We start from the raw sequence: 27,487 nt of genomic DNA on the forward strand, positions 1-27,487 counted from the left end.
CACTCAGAGGTACTCACTCACAGAAGAGTCTTGTCCTGGGGGAGGGAAGGAGTTGTCCCTTCTTCAGCAACGGGTCAGGAGGTCCTGGCCCGGGCTTGTCTCTTACAGAGCCCCAGGCCTGTACCTGATCTCTTTTACCATCCTGCATGCTTGGGTGGATGCTGGCCTTTTGTTCCTTGTTCTCTTTCCACTGTGTCTGACCCCTACTCTCTCTCAGACCATTCTTGTCTAGTGTCACAAGCGGAAAGAAACTGTATCACCTGAGGCCCTTTTGAATGCAACAGTTACTGGCTCCTCAGAGATGCAGAGGGGTCTCTCCCCTTCTTTCCCCAATACAAGCAATGCTTCTGTTGCGTATACCCTTGTCCACATTTCCCTACTATGACAATGCTGGTATATGTAAGAGACCTGAAACAAAGTTTCTAAATTATAAGGAAAAATGTAGGGATTCATGTCCTTGTAGGAATTTTGGGGAACCCGAGAAGCTACATGGTTTTGATTGTCTATTTGATATAATGATATATTTTTGTTTCCATAGGTTTTGCCATTAAAGTAATTATATGTCCTCTTAAAACATAAAACAAAGCAAAACTAGAGTGGCCAGTCCTGAATAGGTGTCTGTCTTTCTCGGTTGTGCCCTCTTCGATCTACGGAGGTCTGGATATGCTGCGGCCCAGACGGATCACTCCAGTTCAGAAGGCAATTAGATCTCTAGTCCGAAGAAATGCTTGGGCTATACACCCGTGGGCTGGGGAGAAAAAGAAGAAGGCTACTTCCATTCCAGCCTCACTCCTAGGAGACACCAGCTCCTGAATGGCAAAGAGGACAGCTGTCAGCAAGCGGGCAGGGAGCAGTGAGGCAGCTTTCACAGCATAACAGAGATGAGAAAAACAAAAACAAAAGAAGTGTTTCATATGGAGGCTGTCTCCCCTAATGTCACTAGGCTGGAAAGTCCTCTGTTCTGTAATTCGCCCAGCCTTAGCAGACAGCTGCTGGTGCTGGAGTCGGAAGGAGAGGTGAATGCTTTGCAGGGAATTTCTTCCAGCCAGCCTGGAACTTCTCGAAGCTTAATCACTAAAGGGTCTGTATCCTGGGCTGCCACAACATGCGGTCTCACTTCCATTATTTGAAGCCTGCTTGCTCCTCCTGCAGAAAGTGAAAGGGGCATCAAATTGCTCTTCCAGAGAGAGCCAGGCCATCATCACAGAAGGCAACCTGATCTGCCTGACATCTGCACAGCAGGCAGGATTGAGGAAAGAGTGTGACAGAATCTTGAGGTACTAAGTCTGACCCAAACCACTGAAATCACCTTGTATGGACAGAGAGAACTGGTATTTATAATTTGCTGGGGGCCCTAACATTCTTATTTCTCTTTTACCAATGTTCTGGCTGAGATGCCGTAACGTATTAATCTTTGTAGATGAGTGATGCATTTTAAAATACTGCAGGGTTTGGCTGTCATTCCCTCTCCTGGGGTCTCAAAATAACTCCACACAAATCATTTTTGCTAAATACTCACTCAGGCAGCACTTCCCTGCCAGAACACACGCATCTTATGTAAGGGAAGAAGCCACCATGCTTGCTGGAAATCAGCAACGTTTTGAGAGGTGGCTGTGCTGCCTCTGAGATTCTGCAGAGCTGGGTTTTCAACCTGTTTCTGTCCCCTGCCAAAAGGCAGACACACAGCTTGGTGGCTGAGCACAAGCTTCTTCAGCAAGAGAGAGCCCAAGGAGGTTCCAGTGGGTAGATCAGGGAAAGTCACCCAATTCAGGGTTGCCTTAGAAATAAAAGCAACTTGGACATTTAGTGACTTCTTACTATGCAGAAAGTATACCCAACTAGGTTTTAGCCAGCAAAGAGAAGAGTAACAGCTCCTTGTGGAAGACAGGCATATATGTAGACACAGGAAGAGGAGAACCAGAGGAACAACCAGGGAACAGGGACAGTGAATGGGGCCAGCTGAGCAGCAGACAGGTACTCCCCAAGTCCTCCCCATTGGTAGCTTCAAGCTTCTACTTCCAAAGGATAGGACAGAGACAGTTCTGACCTAAGGCTTTTGTGGCACATGCCACACTCAGCCTGACTTCTTGGTTAACCCTTTCTCCCAGGGTCTCTCCTACTTCCACTGTTCCATCCCTTTTCCTCAATGTTCCAAAGACTTGGGACTTTTCAGTGGCCTGTTCTTGGTGGCTTCTCACTCCAAACTCTGTCCCTAGGGAATCATAGTCACTCCCTGGGCCTCCTATTCCATCATCAGCTGATGCCTCTCAAAGTTTTAATCTTTATTTCTGACCTTTCTATTGAATTCACCTAGAACTGCAAATGTGCATGGGCATCTAACATCTAAGGTGTCTAAATTGTTCTCATCAAACCTTTTATTATACACAGCCAGAAAATTAACCTCTCTCTTTCTCACCCTCTAATACCAAGTAACCAAACAAAGTTCCATGTATTCAGACTCCTGAGCTGTTCCTCCTTGTCACTGCCACTTTGCAGCTGGAGTTGGCCAGCCACATCTCTACTCAGGTAAACAGCAACCACCATCCACCTTGTGCCCTCCCCAACCTGGCCTCCACAGCTACATGACCAGCTTACAGAGAATGATCTTTCAAAATAATATAACAAAAGAAGAGAACCTTCTGCAATATCTAGTCCTATGTAATAACATGATGAACCTCACAGTCAAAAGTTGGCAAACTGGATTATAATCCCATTTTTGAAGCTCAAAAGAGGTAAAACTAGCCAGGGATTTAGCTCAGTGTTTCTGCCGCCTGCCTTCCAAGCGCAAGGACCTGAGTTCGATCCCTGGTACAAAAAAACCAAAAACCAAAAACCAAACAAAACAAAATGGCACATTAAAAGAGGTAAAACTAATCTATGGTGACAGAGGTTAGACTAATGGTTATCTTGAGAGGGGCAGGGCCATGAGGGAGCTTGCTGGGTATGGAAATATTTTTATCTTCATGTGGGTGGTAGTTACGTGGAGGTATGTATATGCACAAAAATTCATACAGCTGTATCCTTAAGACTTGTGTGCTTAATTGTATATGTTATACCCAAATTAAAACAAAAATGACACAATGCCTTACCCATCTTTTCTTGCTTCCTACATCTTCCTTAGAAGTTCCTACCCTAGCAGTCAAGGATGATCTAGGGGCAGGGGCCAGTGTTTGTGAACCTGATGAAACTGTACGATAAGCTTTGTATGAACATGAATTTTCCAAAAAGAAGACTGGTCACTTTCTTCAGGTTAATTAATCCCTGATAGCAGCCATGATTCAAAGTTACCAACAACTTATCAGACACAATCTAAACAGCTCACACAAGGCTCCTCCAAGCCTGAAGATCTGACTTCCCAAACCCACCTTTACTCACTGCTCTTGCAGCAGTCAGCTGTATTGGACAATTTGCTTTCTAAAATAATGAGGCATTTCATACCCCTTTTCCTGTGGCCCTTTTTCTTGCCTCATCTATCTGACATTTTCAAGGGAAAAAGCCTACAGTGTTAGCCAGATGTGCTGGCACAAACCTGTAATCCCAGCACTCTAGGAGGCTGAGGCAGAAAGATCACAAGTTCATGTCCAATTGGAACAACTTAGAGAACTAGCAAGACTGTCTTGAAAACAAAACAAGACAAAACCAGGGCCGGGGATTTAGCTCAGTGGTTCTGCCGCCTGCCTCACAAGCGCAAGGACCCGAGTTCTATCCCCCGCGACCCCCCCACCCCCATACAAAAAAAAAAAAGTCAATGTAAAAACAAGACCAAACCAAATCAAACAACAACAAATGAAAAAAATAAAACAAAAAAGGGTGGGTGGGTGTAACTGCAGCTTCATGCAAATGCCCTAGGTTTAATCCCCAGTGGTGAGGCAGAGGGAGATGTAGCTTTCTTAGATTTGTAAAAAGATTAGTGACCAACTGACATAACAAAGAAACCAAGTTACACGGCAGAGTTACAGCTTGAACAACTCATAATTGAACTCTAAGAGGTCTGCGAATGGTGGTTTGGGGCTAGGAAGAAGCTCAGAAAATGAAAAAATTGTTGGAGGAATGAATGAATCCAAGCACTTGGACTCACTGTCTTACGGTCCTGTGACAATGACCATGTGATGACAGCGCACGCTCTGGTGAAGGCATTGAAGACCTACTTATTTAATATATGTCACAAGAGAGATTAAACACAAAAAGACTCAAACAGGTAAGTATCAGGGGTCAAGGTTAAGATAAAATTTAAAATGGATAATAGCAAGTGCTCAACAGAAGATGGAGAATGGGTGACATGGTTTAGTAAAAGTTCATACACAAAGAAAGCACCTAGAAAATACATACATTTGACGACAGTTCCATGATACCTAGGACCTACTGGAAGTCTTGAGAAAGAAAACCACACTGCTTGGTTTCTTTCCTAGGTTTGCAGTCTAAAAACAAAGGAAACAAAAGTAAAGAGATTTTCATGTATCACCTAAGCATTAAATTTCACAGCTGGAAAGAATCTTAGAAATTGTTTAGCCCAAACTTATTTTTACAGAGGAAGGAAATGGAAATCACAGCAGTTCAATGACCTACATAAGGTCACATGGAAATATGGCAATAAAGTACAGATTATAAGCCCTATCTTTTGACAGGACGGTGTTCTTTCCACTGAATCCTGTCAGTTCAGGTTGAATGCACTTTATCTTACTCAGGCTGTCTGATTTAGCCTACAGAATTCTGTTTTGGGATGTCTTTTCCTGAGTGAACAGAGAATCTGATAAGCTATGTTGGCCTTTTAAAAAACATACCAGAACAACAGTTGATATTATCACAGCGGGGCTCACATGTAATTAAAAGGGGTTAAAAGTACGTAAGAGACTAGATAGAGTATTCGAGAAGAAATTAGGATAATCATTACTACAACTTGAGTGTTAACTTCTGTTGCGTTGGCATCAGAGGTTGAGCACTTAAAAAATACATTATGCTTTATTTAACGCTTAGAACCACTCTACAGATGAAAAAACTAAGGCAAAGATAGGTTAAACAACTTGCTCCAGTTTGTGGGGCTTATAAAGGTAGAAGCTGAGCCTATACTGGCAATTCTAAAACCCACATTTGTATGAATAATACTGAAGTGGCTCTCTCAGAAAGGGATACATTGTAGAACTTCCAAAGCTCAAATTATTAAGGAATGTTTGATTATACTTGTCCAACATTCTCTCTATATAATGGTGTAGACTCAGGATCACAATAGCACCCTGTCTGTTAAATCATGTACAGCATGGCCAAGCCTGCCTGGCCATATTTGGATGACACTCAGCACCTGCCTTCCCGTCCTCCCCTGCTTAAGGCAGTTATGATGCCTGACTTGAGAAAGAGTCCCTCTACGTGATCCTTGTCCTCAGGATTCAGGGGTTAAGTAGGATGATCACTTGACCACCAAATCTACCTATCCACCATCTATTAACTAAGTTTCTAGTAAGTCTCAAAACTTCAGACAAAGGGGGCTGGGGATTTAGCTCAGTGGTTCAGTCACCTGCCTCGAAAGGTCCTGAGTTCGATCCCGGGCAACAAAAAAAACCAAAAACAAAAAAACCTTCAGACAAAAGAAGAGTTACAAGGCAGGGAACTCATGCAAGGATGGAGACAGCACATGAGCACAGATAAGGTAGAGAAAGACCTGCAGAAGCAGCAATCCTAGGTCTAGCCAAAATGATTGAGTAAAAACTGGCTAGAAGATCACATTCAAGCACAACCATGGAGTAGTTTGCTAATAATCTCATGTTTCCAATGACAGAAGGATGCCCTGGCATTTGGGAGGTGTAGTAAAAGCAAGCAGGACTCTGAAGTCCCCCTGAGAACCACCAAGTGGTTGTGTTCTACACATTTCTCAACAGGGTATACAAGTGGCATTTAGGGTGGAGCACTGCCTCCTATGTCTCATAAATTAAAGAAAGTTTAGTGTCTTGGCCCCCTCTTTTCAGTGCCATAGCATACTTCTGTTGTCAGAAGCACTGGGAGTATCAAAATAAACCACCCTCACAGTTTTCCAGTTGTATCTGGGAGAACACAAGATCAACTCTCCTGCTATGATCTTGCTTCGAAGCCAGAAAAGGACTTGGCCTTAGAAAATACAACTGCATCCTATACACTGTTTCTCTCAACCAATCTGTTATAATTTCATGAACATAAAAAGATTATTTCCACTCTGTATGTACAACTACTATCTAAACACAGCTTTCATGTTATCAGTCAGATTTAGTTTTAATTAAAATTGTGATCTAGGGCCGGGGATTTAGCTCAGTGGTTCCGGCACCTGCCGCACAAGCGGAACGACCCGAGTTTGATCCTCAGTACCAAAAAAAAAGAAGTTTAAAAAATAAAAAAAAAATGTGATCTAACCAAGAAGCATTATCACAGTATCTAATCATCAAACCTCCTGAGCAGAAATTCAGAGTGCTAAAAAAAGTAAAAAGTGGGTTATATTACAACTTATCCCTACTTTACAAATCTTTTTTTTTTTTGGTACCGGAGATTGAACTCGGGTCCTTGAGCTTGCATAGCAGGTGACGAAACCACTGAGCTAAACCCCTGGCCCCCTACTTTACAAATCTTTAACTTCCTATTACCATGGGAATGGCTTTCCCCATTATATATATATATCAGACCACATGCACCAACCATACTTTCTGTGTTGTGGAGACAACTTACAAAACCAAGAGTAGAGTGGGTTAAAGGGAGGCAAAGATATTTGATTGACAGGAGGTCATAATTCGCTGGCAGAAGAATAAAGAACTTGTCTCAATGGAAGATCGGAATTGAAAAGCTTAAAATATTCTTTTAAAAAAAGAAACATTGTTCTGACATCCAAAGAGGACAAATCAAATTGGTCTCCTCCCTCAGTTCCTGAAAAGGAAAGGGAGGAAATGGTGGAGTAGTAAGTGCCAGTTCCATCCTTTAATGAAGCTGTGTGACCTTGACCAAATAACAACTTTGCTGAGCCTTGGTGTTTTCACTTGTTAAATGGTAATAAGGACAGCCTTTGCTACCTCACAGCATCAAAGCGGGGTGGTGGGGGGGAGCACAAGGAAGACCATGGGAGGGGTAGGGATAAATCAGCAGGAGCAGGATGTTGAACAGGAAGCAAGGGCCTGCTACTCCGGCATCCCAGGATGTACCCCTGAGAAAAGTTTGTGAAACAAGAACAGACAACAGCTGAGAACTCAGGAAGGGAGTGAATCAAGTGCAGTTATTCATGTTCTCGGAAAGATACAGCACGGATGGCAACAGGTGACAGTTACATGAAAGCAGAAATTACATTCTTTGCTGATTTTCTTCATCATAATTTTGGTAAACACAATTTTTTCACCGCTCTCTCCCATGCCACTAACTTGGGCATGAAACATCAGGGTGCCATGAAGAGTTTTCTCTCTGGATAGCACTGTCAATAAATAGTGATCCTAATTAAAGGAGAGTGCCAGCTCCTAAACCCAGTGAAGTGTTTTTCAGTGTTTCCTCAGTTTCTACTTCCTGTCTTCTCCAACATTCCTTCCAGCCAACAGGTCTGATGGCTGTGCAACGAGCCCTAGGAGTGAGTGCAAAACTGTGAGGGTGGCTTATTGATGCTCCCAGTGTTTCTGATGACAGGATACTGTGGCATTTGGAAGGGGAACCAAGATGCTACACATCCTGTACCTCATGGGGTGTTCCCACAAAGAGAAAACGTTCCCATCCGAATGCCTCCAATGATCTCTTGAGAAATATACAACCCCAGTCTTATTCTCTACTCAGCCTCTGTGTATACTCCATCTGATATTGGCAATGTGGTGCACCCTGTCCATGCTTTGCATTTTCACAAAGCTTAGAACAGTGCTGCCCTAATCTCCTTGTTTAGGTCAGAACATAATGATTTTGGTCTATGGCTGTATAACAACTTAGAAAAAAGTTGATCAAACAGAATGCAATCAGAATAAACTAGAAAGTAATTGTTGATTTGACTTGAAGTTGTAGGGATGAAGAAAATATATTCTATTCCACAGTTTTGTATAGACTCCAAGAGATTACCTGTGTCATTTGAATTGGTGTTTAATGTAGCTTTGGCCGAGTTGAGAACTATCTCAAAAAAGGCAAGTTAAGAACATGTTTTGCCAGAGTACAGCTGTAAAGACCAATGGATGAAGCCCCTGCTGTGCCACTAACATGGCTTGTGGCTAAAACAATGCCACTCCCTTTCATTGTGTCTGTTTACTCCTGTACAAAACGAGATGACTAGAAAGTTTTCAACACTTACACTAGAAAGGCTGGATTACACCAGAGCTCCTTTCAGGATAGAGCTGGAATAAACAGACTGGACTTGATCGTTATGACCCAAATAACATTCCAGAACAATGTTAAGAAATAAAACTTATATATATGGAAATAAAAATGAAACCTCAGGAATACCTTAAAGATAGAAAAATGGAAAAACCATACACCCCCCTGCCTTCTGTAGCGAAACAGGCTTTTCTACATGTGTAAAGACTACCTTTTGCCATTGGGGGGGAATGTGCCTTCAGTTTTCTTCTTCATGAATGGATGATGTTTTCTGCCAAAGAAGTATGAGACTAAGGGAAATGCAGCAACTCTGTGCACATGACAAGAGAAACATACACATATGTACAAAGAGCCTGGTTTTGTTTAGCTTCAATTAAGATCACGTATTCTTTAGCAAACACTTCTCTGTTTGATTTGTAGTCAGTTTGCTTACACAGCACTATTTGGGTTTCAAGGCTTAATTTATTTGACTATATTCATTCCCTTTTCGGATCTTCCTTCTAGCCCAGCAATTCTAAGCAGTGAGAGAATCCATCATACACACTTACGCAAACAGTACTTCAGCTTTTAGAACTCTTTTGAATTACTTTTTCTTTTTAGCAACAACAAGAAGAATAGGCATACCTTATGTGTACTAATGTAGCTGTCCTAACTTAAACACTTAGTAATTTCTCTAAGTTATGCAATGCCACATTAATACACAGATTACTGCCAAATACAGGAGAGGCATTGAGAATGGTCAAGCTGATCAGCTCTCAAAGGGAACGGCAAGATCCCCTTCTGCCTCCAAAGGGCCACTGTCTTGCAGGAGGGTAGTTGTTGATTTTCACCTATCTTGAAAAAATACACCCACTTGATGCCAACTAGGTCTCAGAGGCCTGGTGAGGAAGCACACTGGCATTTGCATCAATTTATTCTGGTTGAGAAAATGGTAGAGAAGCTTGTTCCAACCCAGGCAATCTTTCTGCTTTCATAAGCCCATGAAGATACTAAAATTGAAGCATCAGAACAAACAGAAGCTGATGATGGCAACAGAAGAAAATGAGGCTGATTAGACGATCTCACATGGCAAAGTAGTATTCAAATTTTGGTTGTTTTGGTTTTAAGTTCTGCTTTTTTTCCTCCTTTCTTGAAAACAAGTGCTTCTGGCACGTGCTTTTACAGTAGCAAATGCTCAATCAAGAATTTAATTTTATTTGTTTTGCTATCATCCTAAGGTTTCTTCTAGTCTCAAGTTTCAGTCTGCATTTCAAGTAGCTCTGAATAAAGATGCCAAAATCTAGGTCTCACTGTCATGTAGTTTCATTTGTAAAGGAAATATAAGAAAACACTAGTTGTACCTACTGTGTGAAAATAAAATGTACCATTGATTATTTGAGAAATATACTTAGGTTATACAGTACTCTTGCCACAATTTAACTCTGTACTGCTTCAGTTACCCATGGCCAACTGCAGTCCAGAAATATTAAATGGAATAGTTTCTGAAATACACAGTTCATAAATTTCTTTTTTGGTACCGGATATCGAACTCAGGTCCTTGGGCTTGTGCAGCAGGTGGCGAAACCACTGAGCTAAATTCCTGGCCACCCACAGTTCACAAATTTTAAACTACATGCCACTCTGCGTAGTGAGAAGAAATATTACACAGCCCCCACACCCCCTCCTTCTTTGTCATTTATAGTCATTACTGGTTATCAGATTGATTATTGGTGATAGTAAAGTGCTTGTAGGGCCAGGGTTTTACCTCAGTGGTTCCGCCACCTGCCTCGCAAGCGCAAGGACCCAAGTTCAATCCCCGGTACCAAAACAAAACAAAAACCACCTCTACACACTGTGAGATAGTATAGTGCTTGTGGTCAAGTAACCCTCATTTTATCTAATAATGGCTCCAAAGTACAAGACAGTGATGCTGCCAATTCCAATATGCCAAAGAGATGCCATAAAATCCTTCTTTTTAATGAAAAGGTGAAAGTACAACAAGGTATTCTGAGAAGAAGAGAGATAGAGGCCACATTTATATAACTTTTGTCACAGTGTAATCATTATAGTATTCTACTTTGTATTAGTTATTGCTGTTAATTTCATATTGTGCCTAATAAATTAAACCTTATCATAGGTATAAGTATAAAGAAAAAAAGCATAACATACATAGGGTTTGTTGTTACCTATAGCTTTAAGCATCTACTAAGGATCCTGGAATATATTCCTTATGGATACTGGGGAATCACGGGATATTTCAACTTTATCTTTCTATATTAACCAAACAGTTTCAACTGTGTGAAGTAGGTACTGTATGTGTATATTTTACAGTAATAAAACATCTGGATAAAATGCTATGGATGTTGAAGACCTACAGAGGGCCCAAATATGAATAAGATTTCATGGTCCAACAGGATGGGGGGGACACAATGCCCTCTCGTGCCAGGGAGAGGGAAGGTTGACCTTTTGGGTTTAGGGGTCACTCCGACAGAGATTTGCCTGTGTCTCCCAAGTCCAGCTGGGAAGGAAAGGTCATATTTGGCCCTCAGAAACCCTCTTCTCAAGATCTAACTTCTCTTGAGATTCCCCTAAGCCTCATGTCAGGATGTTCCTGGGCAGCTGACAGGCAAGCACTGAATCTCACTGAAGTCGAATTTTCATTCCAATTCACCGGAACACTGCAGCACTGGATATAATCCCTTAAAGGCTCTCAAAGTCTGCTCCTGATCTCCCTCCTAAAGAATCACTCAGAGAAGATGTGAATATAGACGGCAACCAAGTCCATTTTTTTCTTCACAGATCAACAGAGAAGGATCAGAGTGAATACAGATTAAATGTGTACTTTCTTAGTTACTGATGCCTCTGGAGCTGCAGAACATAACCGAGTTGGAAAAAGTCATATAACTAGGCTGACTGGACTTTATTATTCATTCATTGTTACTTAACTTCAGTGGGGGCCTCAATGCTCCTAGATAAAACTGTTTTCTTTCTAGATAACTGTAATAAAATGTTTTCTTAATTCTACTAGAGATGAGTGCTTCTCAAGGAGAAGAAGCATCAACGCCCAAAGGGTGTTAAAAAAATGTGTGTGTGTGTGTGTGTGTGTGTGTGTGAGGGGGTCATTTCTGACTGCTACAATGGTGGGTGCTGCTAAGGGCACCTGGTACGTAAGGCCCAGATATGTAAATGTGGGCAGTACCATATAATGCGCTGTCTTAAGCATTGCCTACGCCTGCCAGTGTGGCAGGGAGGAAATCAATAACAAGAATCTCTTCCAAAATCTTGAGAAAAACAAGGTCTGTGTCAGAAATGATAATAATATTGGCCCACGGACCTGGGAAAGGCAGAGGTACTGTTGGCCCTTATTTTCCCACACAATCATTTCCAGAGGATGAATGGGCCGCAGCTGGAACAAATCTACTCCCTTCTCCTCCTGAGTGAATAGACAGGTGAGTAGGAGAGGCAGGGGACAAGAGATGCGGAAGGAATGAAAACATGACCAACTCTTCTGTTAGTTGATGTTTGCTAAGTACGAAGGATGAAATGAAAGCCTATTTTTATGACATACTTTTCCACACTGTCATATTACAGGGAAATACTCTAAATACTAATTGGAATTCATTCATTTAACACACATTTATCAAGTGTTTACTATGTGCCAAGCACTGTTCTATATGCTGGGTATATACATAGTACAATCCAGAAAACTGAAAAATTCCTTGCCTTCCTAGAACTTAACATGCTGGTGAAGAGCTAGATAAACAAAAAAAAAGTAAAATATATACACTCTATTAGATGGTGACAGTGCTAGAGAGGAAAATAAAAAATGGCATAGGTTGGAGGTAATTGCAATGGAGGACCTAACAGAGAAGGTGGCATCTGCCTGAGCCATGGGGGTGTTCAGAAGAAGACAGTGCCAAGTAAAGGCCCCAACCCAGGAGTGGACAGTGAAGTGGGAGAAAGTAGGACACGAGGGGGGAGAGAGAGAGAGAAAGAAAGAACGCAGGGAGGTGCAGGCAGGCCAGAGTGAGAGCCCAGCTTGTAGTGAACATGAAACAGAAAGCCACTATTAGAATGGCATCCAGGAATGAATAAAATATAGACAGTCCACCATGTGGGAAGGGGGAGAGAAAAATGATTTTTGTTTTGGTACCGGGGATTGAACTCAGGGCCTTGTGCTTGCAAGGCAGGTGGTGGAACCATTAAGCTAAATCCCCGGCCCAAAAATGACTGCAATGTAAAGTGCAGGAAAACCCCTACGTGGCATCCCCAGAACCCATGCAGATATGGTGAGCTCTCTGCAGAGTCCCAAGGGCCACTGCCAGTGAATGTCTAGTTACTCTTTATCCCATTTCCTCCCACAGTGAAGAACAGGGCAAGTAGCAATGCCTAGGGAAGCTCTGGAGAGAATCACCCCACCTTCTCCTGAACTCGTGGGCTGCTGCTATTACCATCACTACCATCCTAGGATGGTGTTAAATTAGCCAATTTAACAACAGCAACAAAAAGCCCCACACAAATGCAGCTTCCAATGGTATATTCATTTATTAATTGGCTAATTGAACACTGCCTTAGAACTATAATAAGAGCAGCAATTGGTGAACATGCTAGCATGCTGTGCACTCTCTCTCCATCCCTGCACTCCCAGCTTGGATCACAGGCCATTTTTCTATGTGTGCAGAAAATTCAAGGGCAGAGAAGTCTCTGGCTCTATAATGTTCTCATACCTAATGCCTGTAACTTGTGCTGTGGCTTACTCCTCTGCAGCTCTCCCCTATCTCTAGATCTTAGCAGAGCCTGGGGGGAAGGATGGAGAGGCAGCTGCTGACAGGGAGAGCCCCACTTGCTTCTTTTCACATGCAGCAGGGAGAGCTCTACAGAGAAGGAGCAGACATTCTGGACAGAAAGAGATAAAAGCATCAATGCGAGAGGATGTGTCACATTTATCCAGAGGCTTCTTAGACCTCCACAAAGAAGGTTGAATCTCTATGGGGAACCCAAGCCCCAGCCTTACAGGACTGTATGATTAACCTTTTTGGAACCCTGGTATTCAAAGTTAAGTAAAATGGCTCAAGGTCCATCCTAGTTGTGCATCTCAGGGCCACCATGTGTGGTTGTGCAGGAGAGTGGCATGTACACAGATGACTGAGCTCAGTTTCCTTCCTAGTAACATAGGGATAAAAGTTAAAATGAAAACAGGGTTATTATATGTATTAAATCAGATCATTTACTATAAAGCATGTAATAGGCTTGGCTATTCATTTGAGAAGAGTTATGTCTTTTATTACCATCATCCTCACATAATTCCTAGTCTTATAGCCCTGAGAAACCCTGCTCTGGATGATCCCAAATCTCTAGTTCAGTCAAAGTGGCTGAGGACACACTTACATTATGTTGCTGTTTAAAAGGCCCCAATAGAATAGAAACAATACCTTCCCAAGAAACACAATGGTCAGAAACAGGGTAATATTGTCAATTTGATTTTGAATTAATGCCATGGCAGTTATGGTATCCACAGAACAATACAAGGAAATCAGTTGCAATTTTTCAAAGGCACTATCCCATCAACAATGCCATCTAACTGGCCAGTACCCATACAGGGCCAGGTTTTTATCAGGAGGCTGAAGACTGCTGCAGGAGTTAGTGAATTACCAAGAACCAAGTACAAGGTAGCTTTGCTGGTCCCACAGGATGCCATCATGGTCTCTGCACTGCCATTTCTCTATTCCCCTGGCTCAGAAGCAACGGGGACCACATAACAAGATACCACTGAAGAAAAACTATACTTGGACTTGTTTTCTTGGGAAGCTGGGGATAGAATTATAGGATCACACAATTTAATAACATATTGTCCCACTGGACCCAGGACACTGAAGAGCAGACGTGGAAATAGTCACTGTTGAGTAAATGCCTACTAGGAACTAGGCAAAGCTTTAGGCAAGGCACTGAGGCACTGCACACATGGATCACCAAGCTTGGGCTTGGGATGAGAGCCCGGTAATAATCTTTGACAGAACAGGAAACAGCCCTGGAGGGTTTGCTAAAGCATCAGGCCGGTGGCAGGACCTCTCTTGACTACTCCAACCCTATCCCCCACTCTTTCTCACATGAACTTCCAGAGACATTCTGTGAAGCCCAACCTTGCTCATACAGACACTCACTGCCTTGACTGCCAAATTTGATTTAACAAATGCACCATCCTTCCTGACACAGATTTGCTCCTACAGAAAATATTCACCCATCTTGCTCTCTGATGCTAGGCTCTGGATTTTAGGAAGCATATATGCTCATGAAGGAGGACAGTGGGAGCAGAGGAGTCAGGGAACTGCTTTACAGAACTCTTTGCTTATTCAGCATTTACAGATATAATAACTGCTACAGGCCAGGCAATGAGCTAAGGACTGGCATATAGAAACGAACAAGACATACACATGCTAGTGAAAATGACAGAAACGTGAACATGTAATTCTGTGTGAAACTGAGGTTTGTTGGACTATATACATATGCTGGGGTCTTGGCGACGATGAAAGAAAGAAGAGGTGGAGTCTGAGATCAGCAAAGCTCTTCTGGATCCTTCAAGCACCTTTACTCTCAGGAAGAGGGCTCAGTTGTGAGTATGGGTAACAAAGCTAGAAACATGAACAGTGTGTGGATCATGGGAGGCCATAAATGCCCAGTTTGAAGGCAAAGGAATGGGTGAAAAGTTCTAAGGAGAGGAATGACATCAGCAGATGTGTTTTACAATGGTTTCCTTGTACAAGAAAGTCAGACCAGAAGGGTCCGAGGATAGAAGGACAACTTCTTAGGAGACAGGAACCCTGTCTGAGCAGGAAACTGGGAGAAGCAGATTCTATGAATTCCACAGATTCCTGACATATACTCAAGGAAGAAGCAGGCCAAGAACCAGGTCAAAACATGGCCCGGAATGAAGGCTTACTAGGAGCTGCATTTTTCACTCTCTTCTGTTTTAATCCTAGATAATTTTATCACCAAAGTCCCTGTTGTATGTATAACCATGCCCTCCCCCTCACTGTCACTCCTGCCAGGCCTGGTTAGGAGGGAAGTGGCTCCCCACAATGACAATCCCATTGGCTGGCAGGATGAGTTACAGGAGCACTCTCATCTCTCTTTCAAGATAAGGTGCAGCTCTCCGTAGAAGATGCAGGCAGATATATATCAGTACCCTAACCAAAAGAGATAAATGTCATAACTCCAGCCCCTTTCCATAAATACACAGCAGCAAGAACAACCTTAAAGAGCTCACTGTGCCCAGAAGAGGCAGGATTTCAGTGGGCTTTGTTATTTGCTCACGTGCTGAAGAGCACTTTTAGGAGGGTGTTAAGTAGGCATATTACGCAAGCTCATGGACCCAAAATAAATAAGGTATCCTCCTTATGAAGCCGCCACCCACACAGAGAGGCTACATGTGCCCTGCTAAACCAGAAAGAAGAGGGAGAGACTTTACAGAGCTGCCAGATACTGCTCTCTAGCCAGACTCCTTCAAACCAGTGCCAACAGTGGCAGCAAAAGGCCAGGAGAGGAGACTCTAGTAGTATATCCCTTTGCAGTCTAGGAGATTCAGACTGAATGAGTCCAGAGTTTGAACAAAAGGACAAAATGAGCTGGGTACAGTGCCATGTGTCTGTAATTCCAACATTCTAGTAGGCTGACGCAGAGGACTGCAAACTGGAGCCCAGCCTGGGTAACTTGGTAAAACCCTGTCTCAGAATAAAAAACAATCATTAAAAAAAGGGCTCAGGGGGCTGGGGATTTAGCTCAGTGGTTCTAGCGCCTGCCTCACAAGCGTAAGGTCCTGAGTTCGATCCCCAGTACTCCAAAAAAAAAAAAAAAAAGAAAAAGAAAAAGGGCTCAGGATGTAGCTCCGGACAAAGGCCTTGGACATACTTCTTGTTCTCTTACCCTAGTATCTCCCAGAAACTCGCAATTTCCTGAGGTGCAACGATAAGAATACTTCTTGGTGCAGCAGCCTTTGTGATTATGGTGCTTGTACTTTAATCCACCTCCCATCACCTGATCTTGCCTTTAGGTCCAGACCATCAGCTTGGCTTTTCACACTAAGCTCTGCTCCTACACAAACAACCGATTCATCTCTCTAAATCAATGAACCTCTTCAGCTCCCTGGAGCGGGATATATAAGTATCAATCATGCATATTATTTTACAATATAATTACTTTGGCAATTAATCCACAAGAAATACTACTCCCTAGATCCCAACCTCTTTCAACACAAATACAAAGTACTTGGAGAGTGGTCACATGGATGGACTACTAGGGGAAGAGAAAGATGGCTGCTCTTCACACAGCTGAAGACATGAGAGAGCAGACGGGAGATGGTTTCCCCAGAGTCTGTTTCCAAGAAGCATTGATTAAGCAGAAATGGGAGAGGGAGCCACCATCTTACCTGAGTAGGTAAGAGTAAAGGACTCTGCTGTCATGAGTCTACACTGTAGGAGGAGTGAGATTTGTATTTCCACACGTAAGATCCTTAGCATGCAGCACTTCCGTACAAACCCCAATGTCACATTACTGAAGGTAGGCTTCTGTTTTGTTCAGCTCTGCCTCCAGAACAAAGCACATTCAGTAAATACTTCCTGAAGGCAGAGAAAGGAAGGAAAGCAAGCCCTGCAGGCTCATATATCGAGAGGCACTGACCTAGCCATCCTATGTATTTTCCAGTCCACATCTGTCAGCCAGTTCAGCTTGGCCCACAAGGCCAGTAGATGCTATGTTGCAGGATAGCAAAATTTTAAATTATTTTCAAATTTATTTTTACTGTTTGGTACTGGGGATTGAACCTAGGGTGCCACACATGCTAAGCATGTGCTGTATACCACTGGGCTACAATTGTAGACCAGATAATGGATTTTTTAAAAGCCAGTATAGCTGGATGTGGTGGTGCACACCTGTAATCCCAGCACTTGGGAGGTTGCAGCAGGAGGATCATCATGAGTTTGAGCTCAGCCAGGGCTACACAGTGAGTTTAAGGCCAGCCTGAATTATATAGAAAGACCCTGTCTTGGGGAAAAAAAGCCAATATAATTTCCTACACATAAATTTTGCCCATCTCAAAACTACAAATTATCTCGTAATTACTAAGATTGATGAAATTAAAAACAAGTAGCTACATTTACTGTTTAAAATTTATTCCTTCCCCCTCTCCTTCCCCATGGTGGAGGAGAAACAGTGAAAAGGCTAAGAGGAGCAGCAGGAGAGACCAGAGGAGGAAGTGCTAATTGCCAAATTGGATAAGCAGTCACTGAATAAATGAAAATTAACAAGACTTGTTTTCTAATAGCTTCAAATCTAAGTAAAATGGACTCACAGATGGACTAGATAAGGAAAAAAATTCATTTTATCAAAAGTGCTTTTCCTGTTCACTTGAGATTTCTTTATTCCCAATTAGTGTCATTATAAAAATAAATTAAATGAGCAGAAGAGATGAAATAAGTAATCCATATAAAAATCTTGACCATAAACATTGGTCCTGTTCATATACACAAATGTGTACTTCTAACTAGGGGTGCATTTCAGTGAGAGAGCAGGCTGAGCATGCATAAGGCTGGGGTCCAATCCTCAGTACACACAGAAAGGGAGGGAAGGGGGAGGGGAAGGGAGGGAAGGAGAGGTCACTTCCTACCTGCCTTCCTTTCTAATTTTAGGGAGCAAGAGAAGAAAAAAAAAATTGGGCCAGGAAAAGTAAGATAAGTAGGGTAAACAAAGGGAAAAAGATTTAAAACTAAGAAGGATTGGGCCGGGGATTTAGCTCAGTGGTTCTGCTGTCTGCCTTGCAAGCTAAGGACCTGAGTTCAATCCCCTGTACCAAAAAAACCCCAAAAAACAAAGAAGGATCAGGAGCTGGGGATTTAGCTCAGTGGTGCTGCACCTGCCTCGCAAGCACGAGGTCCTGAGTTCGATCCCAGGTACCTTTAAAAAAAAAAAAAAGGATCAGAAGAGGAATCACTGAAAGAGAAAGAGAAGGTGTGTGCACACAGGTTTGGGAGAAGGAAAAGAGGGGGCCCAAGTACAAGGCTCTGATCCCACTAGCAGACATCAGTGGCTGGCAGGTGAGGGAGTCAAACATCTCATCCCAAGTGTGTTGTGTTTGCTCTGCTTACATGTGCTACAGTTTCCCAGAGCAGAAAAAATGGTCAAGAGTCTGTTGATAAGGAAAGATGTTTTACAGGCATCTACATAAGTTAAAATGTTCTAGCTAATTACTGGCTTCAAAATATTGGATATCTGACACTTTTAATTTTGATAAGCAACTTCAAAAAAAATTTACATTGTTGTAAACTGTCACGTCAAAAATAAGCTATGAGCACAGAAAGCTACGGCAAACAGCCATAAAACCTAACATAGCTGCTTTCCTCAGCGGATTGATGGATCTGCTCAGAAAATCTCCAGAGATTGCTAAGGCCACGGGGCCTGAAAAATTACAAGAAAGCTAAGAGTTCTTAATTGTCTGCCTAAAGCTAATAGTTTCTTAGAGAAGTTTGCTCACTCCTGCTCCCAAGCTGGTCTCATCAATTTGCAGCTTGTGTGGCTGTTGCCTGCCCTTTGGAAATCAGTGATGATTACTATTTATGTGAGGTCTTCTTTCCTGCAGGTAGAACAAATGCTCCTGAGGCTCTGAGAAATTCATGTTTATGCCACAAACACAACTACAGAACAAAAATCTGTTAGTACCTTGGAAAGGATATCCAACAGAAAGCAAGATCAAAAACTGCTAAGCAAAAAACTTGTATGTAAGAATATATATAACTTTCTTGTTCTCTATTTTCTACCGAAAAAATGCTGGCTTCAAAAGTAGGTACTTGACATACAATTATTGAGCACCTACTGCGTGCCAGGTACTGAGAGGCAGGGGATACCACAGAGATAAGCAACACAAGAGACACAAACAACACAACCGGAGAAGTCCTACATTAAGTAAGAAATGTAAGGTAGGAGAACTGTAGGGAGTTCTGGGAAAACAGTGTGGGGGAGAGGGCAGCAGAATCCTGTGGGAAAAGTGGTGTTTAAACCAAGAATGGAAGGATGAATAGGACCTAGCACCTTCAACAACAAATGTGGATTTTCCAACATGCAGGCTAAAAGAGGATCAGGAAAAGAACGAACTGATCTTCAGCAAAAGAAAGTAGCCTTTTTGCTTTTTCGGTGTTAAAAGACAACACCTGGGGCCATTTGATGAGGCTCCCATAGTTAGGACCATAGGGACCAGAATCTGTGAAAGGCTACAATTCCAGGCACATTCTTCAACCACTTTGCTCCATATTTCCATCTCCTGCTTTCAACCACCAGATTCTGTTCCAGAGGTGGATCCTCTCTCTCCCTTTTAATATGGTAAGAACACTTAGCATGACGTGTACCCTCCTAACATATTTTGAAATGTAAAACAATATAGTAATAACAATAGACACAATATTGTACAGCAGATCTCTAGAAATTATTCATCTTGCATAACTGAAACTTTAGGCCCACTGAGTGAAATTCCATTTCCCTAATCTTCCAGTCATCAGCAACCACCACTCATTCTATTATGTTTCTATGAGTGATTCTTTTATCTACCTCATATCACTGCAATCATGCAGTATTTGTCTTCCTGTGACCTAGCATAGTATCTCATTGGTTTATCCAAGTTGTTGCTAATGACCACATTTCCTGCTTTTTGTAAAAGGCCAAATAACATGCCCCCATATGTTATATAGAACATTTTCTTTATCCATGCATCCCTGGATGGACATTTAGGTTGTTAGCCTGTCGTGGCTACTGTGAATAGTGCTGCAATGAACACAAAGTGCAGATATCTAGAGACACTGATTTTATTTCCTCTGAGTATATACCCACAAGCAAAACTGCTGGATCATATGACAGTTCTATTTTTAAAGTTTTTGAGGAACCTCCATACTGTTCTCCACTCCGGCTGCTTCCAATTTACAATCCCACCAACAGTTCACATGGGTTTTAATTTCTCCACATTCTTACCACCATTTCCCAACTTTTGTTTCTTAAATAATAGTCATCCCAATGGGTATGAGGTTCCAAATCTTTTTTAAGAGTCTGTAATCTTATATGTACCTGAGATTTTATCAGCAATTAACACTGTTACTGAATACACTGCCTGCATACCCTTCTGGGTGGCAAGCACTGCTCTACCACTGTGCTGTGCCACAGATGTCGGTACTGACCAGAGGCACCAAAACAGGAGACAACCATCACAGCTCCAAGATGTGGCTGTAATGACAGACCAGCTTAAGATGCTCCAGTAATGGGTGCTCCAGCACCCCTAAGCAAGCAAAGGCAGGGTGGGAAGGAAGGGATATAACAGTTTTCATTTCACAGATGGGAGGTAAAGCAACATACTCTGCTGGCTCAAGCACATGCCCTAAAATGTCTTAAGGCTGAGGCCTTCCCAGAAGATGAACATTCACGAGGACAGGATTCAAATCACTCAACAAATTTTGGCTCAAAAGGGCCACTAAGATCTTGCCTGTATCATGTAATTACTATATCACCAATACAAGGCACAGATGATTTGCTGATCAAAATGACACTATTTCATCCCCACTGATTTATTGTGGAGATGAATTTCACATATCGAGCAAGTGGGAGAGCCTAAACTCAGACTAAGAGACTGGCTCCAAAGCCTGTACTTACCTGGGGTGGTGGCACATTCCTGTAATCTTAGCACTTCTGGTTCAGGCCAGCCTGAACTACTAGTGAGACCCTTTCTCAAAAAACAAAATAAAACACAAACAAAAAACCTCACTCTGTTCTCTTAGCCTCTAAAGCTTTGTGTATGCAATGGATAGTTCGTAATTTCCAAATCTACAAAGTGGGGGAGGTGGCAAGGGAGGATGGGCCAGACCCTTTCACCACCAACATTACCTTAACTCGTGAGAAATACAAACGCATTGGCCGGCCCTACTCCAGACCCACTACACAAGTCTGAGAAACCTCATTTTGGAGCACATTAGGGTCCTAGAACTCATTAGGGGTCCAGTGAACTGAGTCCCTTTAAACATTCTGCTCCAGAAGCGCAAAGTGTGAAGTTCTTCTGACTCAGCCTTCCAATAGTCTTTAAAGCACAGATGAGAGGAGAGCTGAGAGGGAAAGGGGGGCAGGGGGAGACCTTCTTTATAAGCCTCTTTATCTTCTATTCAGCATAAAACAGGGTCCACCAAATAACAAATGACAAAAAAAAAAAAACCAAAACAAAAAACCAAAGTGATAGGGCTCTAACACAGCTGGTGACTGTGCTGACAAAGGCTGAGGGAAGCACCTTTTCTTCCTTTAGAGGAGAATCTAACCCACACTTGAGCCCGTGCTGGGGCCAAAGTCTGAGGTGGAGGAAACTGGGAAAAAAGGGGGGAGCTGGGTTTGGAACAGGACTTGCCTTCTTAGAAAGTCCAAAATAAGTGAGGATGACTTCTGATCCCCTGAGTAAAAGGTGTTTTCTGATTCAAGAGTCCACAGGCAGGCACATGCTCATGTTGGGATGTGGTGGTATTTTTTTCCTCCCCTCTCCCATCCAACAAAACAAAAGAAACCTATATAATTTGTTTTGTACTGAAGAGAGTGATTCAGTTTTGAATGTAATAGTTAAAGCTGTAAACTTACTCTCACTGTGTATGCACATCTCATCTTCTTGTAAACATTAAGAGATTAAAATCCACCTCCTTTAAACTTGGCTCATTAAAGGCAATCTTCCCGGTAAGTACTGAACTTGAACTGCTTTTAAGTTTCATGCAAATAAAGGTCAAACTGTTTTACTTCCTTCTTAAGGATTTGGGGGAAACAAATTTGCATGAGGGTATAAAGGAGGCAGAAAAACTGAATGAGCATTAAGAATTTAACATTCAAAGTGACTAAAGAGAGAAGAGGGCTCATTTATCTGCCAGCTTCTGGTCTTCTCATCTCTCCCTTTCAAATCTCTTACATTTGCATTGTTTATGTAAAATGAGTCGGGGAACACAAAAGTTGAGATTCTCATGGCAACTGTTAACAATCCCACAACAGTATTGGCAATTACTAATTCGGTTGTTGTTAAAGGTGAACCCTTAATATACCACATGTGTGAAGTGGGCAAACTAGTATTCTAATAGACTTTTAAACTTCTGTGTTTCTCAGCTTCTGTGTTTGAATCTACAGTCTTAAAAACTGGCACCTGACCAAGAAAAACAAATTCTCTATAAAACCAATGGTCAGCATAACAAAACTATAATCCCAGCATGCAAGGAACTAGAAACATGGGAACATTTGGTTACTGATGGGCCCAGGTCCTGCACGAAGATATGGGAGACAGGAGCAGGGTGCACCTTAAATAAGCAGTCTGCTCCAAAAAGATGCTGATGAGACAGTTCAAGCCAGCTCCTTAACTTCTCTCTGGTGCCATCCCAGAAGCCCAAAGTCCCCATCTCATTAGGGCCCTAATTGCTCTTCTGGGAACTAGATCGATGGCATTAGCATTAGCCCTTGGCTAACTCACCTTTGGGCTCAGGACACTTTAAAACTGAGCTCTGCCATCCAATTAGTGTTTATCTGATGAACTAGGGGAAGATAGGCTGTCTTCTAAGCTGTCATCTCCTACTCATACAGATTGCATTTACGTTAGGGCGAAAATTTAATCAACTCAATTTACTGATCAGCTGACTTGATTTCAAACTCAAAATGTGAAAGTAAGAAGAGTTCATAAGATCATAGCCTTGAAAGAACATCTGCTACCATTTAATCTAAGCCAAAGTGCCAAGACTATAAACTGCACTTAACGTTTTTGGGGTGGAGCCCACAGAAGTGCAGATGATGAATCAGAGAAGTGGGAACAGACACACATGTGGCCTTGTTTAAGGCCACCTTGGAAGCAGCAGAGTCTGGATGAGAAACAAAGTCTTCCAATTTCTTCTTAGCTGCTGAATTTTCTATTATCAACTTTCCTTTAAACTATTTCCAACTCCTCTTTCATCTGTTTTATTCCCCTAGAATTAGGCTTTCTATGCCAACTCTTCTACAACTCTACTTTGTCATACTGCAAAGTAACCATCTCCTTGCTGTCCTCACAAGACCAGAGATAGTAATGGGGCAAAAGGCTTGACTAAGAGGTACAAATGTAACAGTGGTGTATCATTACTGTGACAGTTCTGGTGTAATATCATGACTACTGGCCAAAGAATGAGAGCAGCCCAGTATAGTTCAGAGACATAATCAATGAGGACAAGTACATGTACCAATGTGATATTCATTTCAGTGAAAATTCCAGAAGATGTGACAGGAAGTAGACGAGGAAGAGCAAATATGACAACAATAGTGTGCAAAGTTGAAAGAAAAAAAGAGCCTTCCTTTTAAATCTTGTTCCAGGAGACATGAGCAGGGTCCTGAGATACTGGTTGTCATTCATGCTTTGTAGCTCACATGTTGGGAAGCACTGGCTTTTCTGTGTTATCCGACAGCTTTCAGCAGGTTGTAATTCAGCTAGTATTTATAGTTCATCAAGAAATCCTTGATATTCTTGGAGCACCATTGAACAACAGAATATGCTTGGAGGTGAATGAACCATTTTGCTACACCTCTCACTCATTATTTGCTGAAATCTGAAATAGAACAAGACTATCAAAGCTTCTATCACATCTAGGGGCAGGTAGTAAACATACCAAAATCCAGGTACATATACACTTTCAGAAAGACCTGTAAATGACCTAACCTAAGTGCTCTTCTAGATTTCCTCACCCCTGAAAATTTCTTGGCCTAACAGAAGCCCAAAACAGCTACAATGTTATGTCCTGAACCAAAAGACCAAGTGGCCACGTACTTGGCCTGAAATTGGACCTTGAAAGCAGGAGCTTCCCTGGAAAAGCCAGGATGCACAACTGGCATAGCTCACCCTCCAACTTGGGGCAAAGTTATGGTCAATGGCTGGGAACAAGTATGGTGATCACATGAAGTATGGACCATAGATACTTAGGTATGTTTTATATGGGATGAACCCCCCCCCCAATTTTATCGATGTGAGAGGCAATTTGATCAAAATCTTTTGATCCTAAAACGGGGCAATATGTTAACTATTCAATAAAGAATAACTGGAGACTCTCTGTACTATTATTGGAACTTGAAATTATATGAAAATAAACGGATAGAGGAAATATTGTGGAGGGAAACGGCCCTTCAGATGCTTAAGGGTTGGATCTTCTGGTACATTTATAATCATGCCACTCTGTGCAACAGCCCAGGAAACCTCAGTAGACCTCTCCTTAGAGGATAAGCCCTTGTTAACCCCTACTGTTAACATTCTCACACCAGCTTTATGCATTCTCTTTTAAAACTCTACTCAAGGAAAGTCCACTTAACCCTCTCATCTCCAAATTAGGAAAGAGGGTTCCTTGGTAGTCAGCATATATTCTGTTTCTCTAACCTGCTCTCTCTCAGCTAGCTACTTATGTATCACCAGGACTAGGCAAGTTGCTTGGCCTTTTATTAGTAAAGCAGCTGAATAATTTATAAGGGCTGCATAGGGCCCATTAGAAATGCCAGAGCAGTAATAACTGGTTTAGGACTTTGCTTACTCAGGGCTAAAGTTTAATTTGTCCAAAAATGCCCCAGCTCATAAACCCATCCCACAGGTCTGACCTGCTCTCTGCTCCACAATCACATGTCCTAGCCATGCTCTCATCTTAGAGGTGTTCCTATTGGTGTCGTCTCTGAGGCCAATAAGCAAATCCAAACTCACAATGACTGAAGATTTTTACCTCTATTGTTCTATTTCCTAAATAAGGCTACTACCTCTCTGGGGTGAAGAGGGGTTTTCCCTCACTATGTTGCCTAGATGGGCCTCAAACTCACAATCCTGACTCAGCCGCCTAAGTAGCTTGGATTACAGGCACACACACAACACCACATCCAGAAATTATCTCCTTCTTAATCCTAGACTGTGCCAAAAGAAAGGCACTGTTGGCTGGTTTGTAGCCCACAAGAGTAGAGGCAGATGCAGTGAATGAAGAGAAAGACCTCTTGTTACCTGCAGCAATACAAGGTAAGAACAGATAACTGTTTCATTGCCAATACGGGTACCACATTCTAAATGAGGGCACACACAGGAAGATTAAGAAAATGTGCTCTGCTATTTATTTACCAAGCCAATAAACTTTTCTGGGCCTCAGTTTTCGCTACTGTAAAATGGAGACTATAATGTTACCTTCCTGATAGGGCTGTGGTTAGGACTGATTCTACAGCATATAGTAAATACTTATTAAATAATAGCTATTATTATTAGAAATTCCGACCAGGAGTGGACCCTAGTGAAATCTAATCCAAGTCATTCTATGAATAATAGCAAGGGCCAGAGAGCTATGTCACTTGTTCAACACTGTGACTTTGAGAGCAGGACCAGGCATTAATCCAGTGTTCCTGAGAGACTTCCAGTTTGGTCTCCGTGATTTCTGGCTCTAAGACATTTTCTCTGTGGGAGCAGTGGGGTAATTGTTTTCTGAATTTTAAAATAATCAAAATGTTAGCCCAGAAACATTGTGCTCATCCACTCATTTATAGCCAGGCGCTATCCCAGGTGCTGTTATGGTGAGTTCAGAGAAGAAGAGATAGTAAAGGTCCCTGCCCTCAAGCACCTTATATGCTGGTGATGGAAAGTGATAAGAGAAGTAGGGGCTGGAATCCCTTAACAGAAGCTGTGCATTCCTGATTCTTCACAGTTTAATCACTGGGAAAATGGCATTGTAACACTGGTTTCAGCATATGAATATACGAATATTCATGAGTATATGTGATAAGAAGAAATCCTATGGACTGGCATTGCCCTCCAAAAAATTTCACTCTTGGGCAATCATATCAGAAATAAACATACTACCCACTAATGACTTTATGAGAATAGACCTTTGCTGGCCTTTGGTCTTACCTCCCTAGCTATTCCAGTGCAGATGGGTGAGTTAAGGCAAAAGGGCATCAGAGTAATTGAAGCAGAGTTTATTTCACTTTCTTTCGGGTGAAGTTCACTTCTCTACCCTCTCAAGGTTGGATTCTTCGCCCTTGGCATTTGTGCTATGTGCCATGAAATATCTGCCCCAAGAACCAGTTCAGAGGATCAAAGAGCTATTCTTAATGTCTCAGTTTAGGCCAGTTGAGGGAGGGAATGGTGGCAGAGGCAGGCCACTCACCCTGCCATTCAGCCGCCCTCTTTCACAACGGGGCCATTGAACAGGCGCCACAATAGAGGGCTGAGTATAAAAGGCCGAAGGAAAGCATACAAAGTCTCTTCGCACAGACTCAGTCATTCATCACCAGGCAAGTGCCAATATCTGGGAACAGCAATCTCAATTTCTGCAAATCCTCCAACCTGCAACAGCTGCTAGTGACTCTGGTGGGCGGCTTTGCTGCTTACCAGAGTTTGCAACACCAAGCCCTGGACTTGAGCCAAGGAGACATTACTTAGGTTAGAGACACGCTGGCTGCAGAGAGCAACAACAATGGACTTCACAGCTTATAAAGCAGCTTACAAAGGGCTCCCGTGTATTTCAAAAAGCACTTCAGATAGCTGGTGAGAGAAACTATCTGCACAAATGCATTCAAGCAGTTTATTCCTAACCCACTTAATTCAAGGTTCTGTCAGAAGGCAGGAAGTAGTGGAAGTAGGTGCAGAGAACTGGCTTAGCAGCTGGGGGGACACAGTTAAGGCCTGTCTCCTTCCTCTGGAGCACCAGCTCAGCAGGATGGGCAGTGACTGGCAGCAATCAGCCCTTTACCTGGATAACAAAATAATGAGAAAACATGAAAGATAGTCTTTGAGCTGCTCTCCAGTGAACTGTTTGCCTCCACTACTTTCATCAGCACCGTTAAGTGGCTTTCATGAAGTTACTGAAGGAACACTGAGTGCCATCTAGATGGCTTCTGCCACACCACCCACTGTACCTTCATTTGACTGCATGGGTGATGGCAGCCAACGTGAATCCTGCTCTGCCTTGTAACTCTGAAGTCTCCAGGGACCCACTCATTGCTCCCTGGTATCCAGGCTCACCCAGATAGGCATGGCTTAAGTTTCTGGAGAATAGTTCCACCATGTAACAGGCACAGAGACCAAAACAAGCTAAAGACTGAGGCACAAACTCTTCGTGTTTAGAGCAGGAAACAGGTGGAAGCCAAAAAAAATATATGGTAAGCACTGAACATACCAAAGCCGGACTATTTTCACAGGAGAAAAGAG

At 42.4% G+C, this 27,487-nt stretch overlaps 2 protein-coding genes across 2 annotated transcripts in view; one reads left to right on the top strand and one right to left on the bottom strand.

The window, feature by feature from the left end:
- Lrrc4 (leucine rich repeat containing 4) overlaps positions 1-11,289 on the top strand; it is a 62,965-nt gene extending 51,676 nt beyond the window's left edge. The window contains exon 3 of the mRNA XM_004856403.3: positions 539-11,289. The gene's annotated coding sequence lies outside the window, so the exon portion shown is untranslated. The remainder of the gene's footprint in view (positions 1-538) is intronic.
- Positions 1-27,487, bottom strand: part of Snd1 (staphylococcal nuclease and tudor domain containing 1) — a 437,205-nt gene that overhangs the window by 111,683 nt on the left and 298,035 nt on the right. The window lies entirely within an intron of this gene.

Source organism: Heterocephalus glaber, unplaced genomic scaffold, assembly GCF_053883595.1.
Source record: "Heterocephalus glaber isolate CG9 unplaced genomic scaffold, H.glaber_assembly_v1.0 deba00000546, whole genome shotgun sequence".
Taxonomy (NCBI): Eukaryota; Metazoa; Chordata; class Mammalia; order Rodentia; family Bathyergidae; genus Heterocephalus; species Heterocephalus glaber.